Source organism: Leptidea sinapis, chromosome 2 (genome assembly GCF_905404315.1).
Source record: "Leptidea sinapis chromosome 2, ilLepSina1.1, whole genome shotgun sequence".
Lineage (NCBI taxonomy): Eukaryota > Metazoa > Arthropoda > Insecta > Lepidoptera > Pieridae > Leptidea > Leptidea sinapis.
The window spans coordinates 15,818,873-15,825,063 of record NC_066266.1 but is presented as its reverse complement, the minus strand read 5'-3'; the positions used below and the strand labels follow the sequence as shown (position 1 = coordinate 15,825,063).

The 6,191-nt window shown below is 36.2% G+C and overlaps 1 long non-coding RNA gene across 1 annotated transcript; it reads left to right on the top strand.

The window, feature by feature from the left end:
* The first annotated feature begins 4,627 nt into the window (after nt 1-4,627).
* Nucleotides 4,628-5,742, top strand: LOC126977574 (uncharacterized). The gene is made up of 2 exons (XR_007732253.1): nt 4,628-4,833; nt 5,479-5,742. It is a non-coding gene; the product is annotated as an uncharacterized LOC126977574 (long non-coding RNA).
* Nucleotides 5,743-6,191: the final 449 nt, after the last annotated feature.

The window sequence follows — 6,191 nt, the reverse complement described above, 5'->3', positions numbered from 1 at the left end:
GTTGAGCGTGGAGCGGCGTGCCGTGGTGTTACTGCCTCGTTTGTCCTCAGTCAAGCGCGGATCTGTGCCCTCCCCAGAATACGAAGGGCAGCCCGAGCGATAGTGCTCGGGAAGGGATTCTCCGGCTCTGGTAGAGCCGTGAGGTAAGACGGCAGTGTGACTATCCCACTTCTAAAAAGCCCTTAGTCGCCTCTTACGACAACATGGGTGTCGTTATGGGTGGGACTTTCCTATCCTTTTTACGCCCCGGGGAAAGTACAGGGCAAAACGTACGAAAGTACAAGGCAATTTGACCATAAGGACGTTACGGTAGGTGACTCAAATATCCAGATAGCATAAAAAAAGATTCGGCCTAGTATCGTTGATCCTAAGAATTGAGAGTTCCGTTACTTTGTCATGGATCCCATAAGTAGAACCTATCCAAACTATACCAAACTACCTTTGAAGTATATCCTTTCCAACAAAAAAGAATTATCGAAATCGGATGGCGCGATATTGAGTTATTCGTAAATTTGTTGCACACATACTTAAGACTTTTATGGCTTTCTCATGGTTGCCTAAATAAGAATTATCAAAATCGGTTCAAAAGTTCTGAGGTAACCAACATAAAAAAATATACCGACGACTTGAGAGCCTCCTCCTTTTTTGAAGTCGGTTAAAAAGAGTGACTCTATTATTTTCATTTCTAACTGTGTCCTTCATCTGTCCCATTCTGACATGCGGGACTTGTCTGGCAACATGTCAATAATTGTACCATATTTAATGAAAAAACATTCGTTTTTATTAAATTACTTACGCTTTTTGCATATCAATCTTATATAAATAAAATAACCTTACCGATGATAAGTCACACCATCTTTTTTTTGAGTCGTTAATTTATTATTTAAGCACTTTTTATAGGACACTTGACACACAGTTGACACACGACTAAGGAAAAAAGTGTGTTAGATTGACTTTAAGCACACTTTTGCCGTTCCGTTATCAGGCTGCGAATGATATGTCCATATGTATAGAACGTCATTGCAATTAGCATTTTTATTATGTTTCCATTTATTAAAACTTAAAAAAGGTTTAGTAAATACATTGCGTGAGGCAGTAATGTGTAAGCATTATTGTGTTTTGGTGTGAAGGGCGCCGTAGCTAGTGAAATTACTGGGCAAATTAGACTTAACATCTTATGGTGACGAGCGCAATTGTAGGGCCGCTCAGAATTTTTGGGATTTTCAAGAATCCGGAGTTGCACTGCATTGTAATGGGCAGGGCGTATCAATTACCCTCAGCTGAACGTCCTGCTCGTCACGTCCCTTATTGTCATAAAAGAAATATATATGTACCGACGCGGACTTTTCTTGTGAAACAATTCCACTATAGTTAGTTACATTGTTTTGTTATTTCTATTTCAAAGATTAACCGTATCATATTATTATAACTTTGTTTTGAAGCGAAGCTAGTGCGTAGCAAAGAATAAGGATGTAAGCGAAGTAGCGAAGAATATGGGCGTTGGATTGCGGCCAATCTATCCATGCTAAGCGTCAGATTAAGTACCGTTACACGATATAATAGCCATAAATATAGTTCTTACGTTTTATACTATAAATGTTCACTTCTTTCAGTCGTTCTTAGACGGCAGTTTTATTATAAAGAATATATATATTATATTCTGTGATCGCCATTAGAATATTCTGTGATCTTTCAAAGGCATTCGATTGCGTAGACCATTCTACCCTTATTATTATTATCCGTAAGCTTAATTATTATAGAATAAAAATCTGAACTTATTACTTCATGCTTAGCTAATAAAACCCAGAAAGTAGTAATTAATAATGAACTTTGATGGGCGTGCGTCAGGGTTCAATCCCAAGGATCTTTCTTATTCCTATTCGACATTAATGATTTGCCATTTGCAGCCTCGAAAAAATGTGAGATTCTGGTTTTCGCAGACGACACTTTATTAGTTTATAACATTGATAGACATTCACACAATTTAGATAAAATAAACCTTTCCTTGGAAAACATATCCAAATGGTTCAGAAACAAAACGTATTGACATCTCCCTACCAAATGTAAAAAAAAATTCAAGAAGTTATAATATTAATTTCATGGAACCTTTAAAACTTGTAGATTCTACTTAGTTTCTTGGAATAGTATTAGATGAAAAACTACAATCGGGAGCTAATATTGAGGCCATCACAAATAAACTGTTCTGCCACTTTTGCTATCAGAAGAAATAAAAATCTTACTGATACTAACACAGTGAGATTGATTTATTTCAGGTATTTCTATAGCATTGTCATATGGAATTTTGCTATGGGGGAAAGCAGCTGATATCGAAATAATAATATTTGCTTAGGGCGTTTTCAAAAAAAGGCGTTTAGGGCCATCTATATTCTAGAGAACCTCTTACCCCTCGTTTACAACAAGAAATTAAAAAAAAAGTAAATACTTCTTTTATACAAAACTTGCAGGATACTTGTAAAACATATTTTTTTACTTTAAACAAGTATTGCAACAGTCTGAAACATAGTAGGTTTTACACTGTCTGAAACATAGTAGGTTTTTTAGGCTTTCACACTGTGATGCCAACAAGTCTCTATACAAGTAAAAAACACATTTTCTTTCACATATAAGTTTGAGACATGTTTGATACAGTCTGATGCATTGATAGCGTTCACACCAACATAAAACATACATGTTTTTTTAACAAGTATTGTTAATTTTAATGTTTATTATTTAGATCTGTGTGCATGGAACATAATTCCATATTTTATCCGGAGAAGGTCGTTGTTAGCTGCGCTGCAGTTTATACATTTGCAGCTATCATCGTTTTACTTGTTTGTATTATTTAGATCAGTGTGCATCGAACAATGACGTTCTATACATAACGTCATTGGCATGGAACATCAATGTATTGCGTGGACATGTCTCACCCCTCGTTTACACCAAGAAACAAGTCAAAAAGAACGTCATTGCAAAAAGATGTTTAAAACAAAAGTTATAGAATACTTGTCAAAACATAATTATTCGTTTTAAACATGTATTGCAATTATCTGAAACATTTTTCCTGCACACTGTGTTGACAACAAGTATAAAACACATTTGCGTTCACATAATAGGTCTGAGACATGTTTGAGCCAGTCTGATACATTGACAGCGTTCACACCATAATAAACATACATGTTTATAACAAGTATTGATTTTTTTTGTTGAAGTTTATGTATAATACTTATTTAAAACAAGTTTTATACTCTATCCATGCTTGTTAGATAAAGTTTTATACATTTACTGGACACCCCACTTTTTTTTGCAATTGGAAAAGATGATGATAAATGGAGTGGTCAAAGAAACAAACTTTATTAGTAATTTTTATCTCGGCTAACATTATGATATTCTTTAAATAATTTTGGAATCGCCTCGCAAGCATCAATCATGCATTGACCACTTTTTGCCTTTGATATCCGATGCAAATACAAAGAAGAATATGAATCAGCATTATACATATTACAACAGCATATTACAACCTCTGGTGTTGCAAGAGAATGTGCGTGATCACTTATCACCAAGTGACCGGTACGCTCGTTTGTCCTCCTTTTTTTTATGAAATAGGAGAACAAACGAGCTTACGGGTCATCTGTTACCGCCGCCCACAATCTCTTGCAACATCAGAGGAATCACAGGAGCGTTGCCGGTTGTTTTTTTTTTTGAAGGTACCGATGTCGTATCGTCCCGGAAGCACCGCACAAGGAAGTTCATTCCACAGCTTTGTAGTACGTGGAAGAAAGCTCCTTGAAAACCACACTGTGGAGGACCGCCACACATCCAGATGGTTGGGATGATATACTAACTTGTGGCGTGTCGTGCGAATATCAGGTTCAAAATGTATGGTGTACTCAGCTTAGAAATGTATGGGGCAACTTTTTTATACAAATTCTCCAAATTTACTGGTGTCGTTCTAACAAAATTTCTGGATCCACTTCTGTCTTCTATTTTAAATCATTTATTAAGCAACGAAAGACCCCTTCTTGCTGTCGTCTCCTCAAAAATTATCGCGACCAGTACTTGCATGGTTTCCTTGAATTTGCTTCATTTTGTATGTTGTACAAGCATACTGCATGTATACTGCACTCATGAAACAAAGTTCCGCAGTACCTTCACTTTCCATTGTCAGTACAAGTAGTCAATGGAGCAGAAATATTCATTATCTTCTGTACTTACGTGTCTTTAACAAGTTGAGCTACAAGCCTACAACAAGTATAATACATGAGATCATATACACGTAGGCAACTAGTAGTTGACAAACAGTTTCATCAGAGGTGTTTCATACAAATTTTGTCATTGACATGATTTTTACTTTGGAATTTTGAAAACATTGTATAAACCTTGTTTTCGAAATTTGTATGAAACTTGTCAATTACATGTATAATACCTTGGTGTAAACGAGAGGTCACTCTCCACATAATTTACATCATCCTACGCTTGTTTCTGTTTATTCTGTTCCGTGGCTACTGTAATTGTATCAAGGTAGATGTATTATGAATGTTAGTTCGTGAATCGCCCGCCCATTGTCTATTCTTTTTTGTAACTTTTTGGTCATATTTTAATTTCAGATATAAATCGTCTGTCACTATGATGTCACGTCAGTAAAGTGCAATTGTTTGAAGATGTATTAACATATTTTATAAACTCATGCAACAAGCTGCAATATTTCTGGCGATGTAACCCACCTCCGTCCCCGGCCGCGGCGTCAGCATGAGCCTGGTCAGCGCGGTGGCCGCAGTGCTAGCCGTGCTACTGCTAGTACTGCGACACAGACATTCTCTGGCGGATGTTTTCTTTGTATGTATTATATCATGCAATGAAAATGCAATTTATTTTATTCTAAAAATAAATATTTGAGTAAAATAAGAGCTGTTGGGAATCCAGGGCTCAGGAATCAGTACTTACCATAAACAGCGTGCTGCATCCAGCTCCACAAGGGCATGTATATAAAATAAAGCTTTGTTCTTGATGGCTCCGTCAATTACTATAGTTTAATAGTGCCTCACGACATTATTAATATTATTTTAAGAGACGAACGATCAATTCATTTACATGTTCACCGAATGTTCAGTAACACGCCCTGACCATTACAACCATTTCCATGCAAAAATCACAAGTGGCATCGCAATTGTGCTCATCACGTACAAAATAAGTTAATTCTCAGAAGATATTCCTGTAATTACACTAGCTACAACGTCCTCCAACCTGAAACAGGACATTCCGTACTACTGCTTGGCGTCTGCGGGTAGGAACATGTGCCATGAATGAATTATTAACATTGCATGTTTATCTAGAGTTACTCCACGAGCTAACAGCATGCTCAAACAACAATAAATATGGCAGAGCAATGGAAGCTTTTTTAACAGACGGGCAAAAACTTACAGATAATAATATTGCAGCATCAACACTTATTAATAGATATAAGTCATGTTTTTGTTGCAGAAAAACATAACAAACATAAAGTGTCTGCAGTTACATAATGCTCAAGGTGACTTCTGTCTTCAAACGTCTCCTGCAGCACGCAAGCCCGTTGTGACCTACTGCTGGCGACCGCTCTGTGGAAGTAGTAGACCCAAGTACAAGAGCGACCCAGAGATCGACGTGGACCATGAACGCATTGGACATCATCCGTTTGAGAAATAAACACACTTCAATATCAGAAATTATGTTGTGAAATTGTTATAAATAAAAATATTATTGAGTTCACACCACTCTTTCCTTGCATTATTCTGAAGGATATATTGAAGGATTAGCGAATAGGCTTAGTTCTGCAGCATATGCGGTCAAAAAATCTATACAATTAACTGACAAAGATACGGCGTGACTAGAATATTATATAGTACTTTAGTTATTCTCATAGTAGGTATTATGTCCTATGGTATATCATTATGGGGCAGTGCAGCCGATTTAATACCATCTTTGTGCTGCAGAAGAGGACTTTTCGCGCTTTTTATAACCTAGGTACTAAAGAATTATTAAGAAAAAAAAAATTAAAGAAATAAACATTTTGACTGTTGCTTCTCAGTATACCTATTCTTAATGTTCTATCTAAACTTCTAAACTAATATAAGGCGTTTGTTTGTAATATCTTCACACAAAAACTACTTGACCGGTTTCAAAAATACTTTCACTATATTACATTTTCAAAAAAAAAT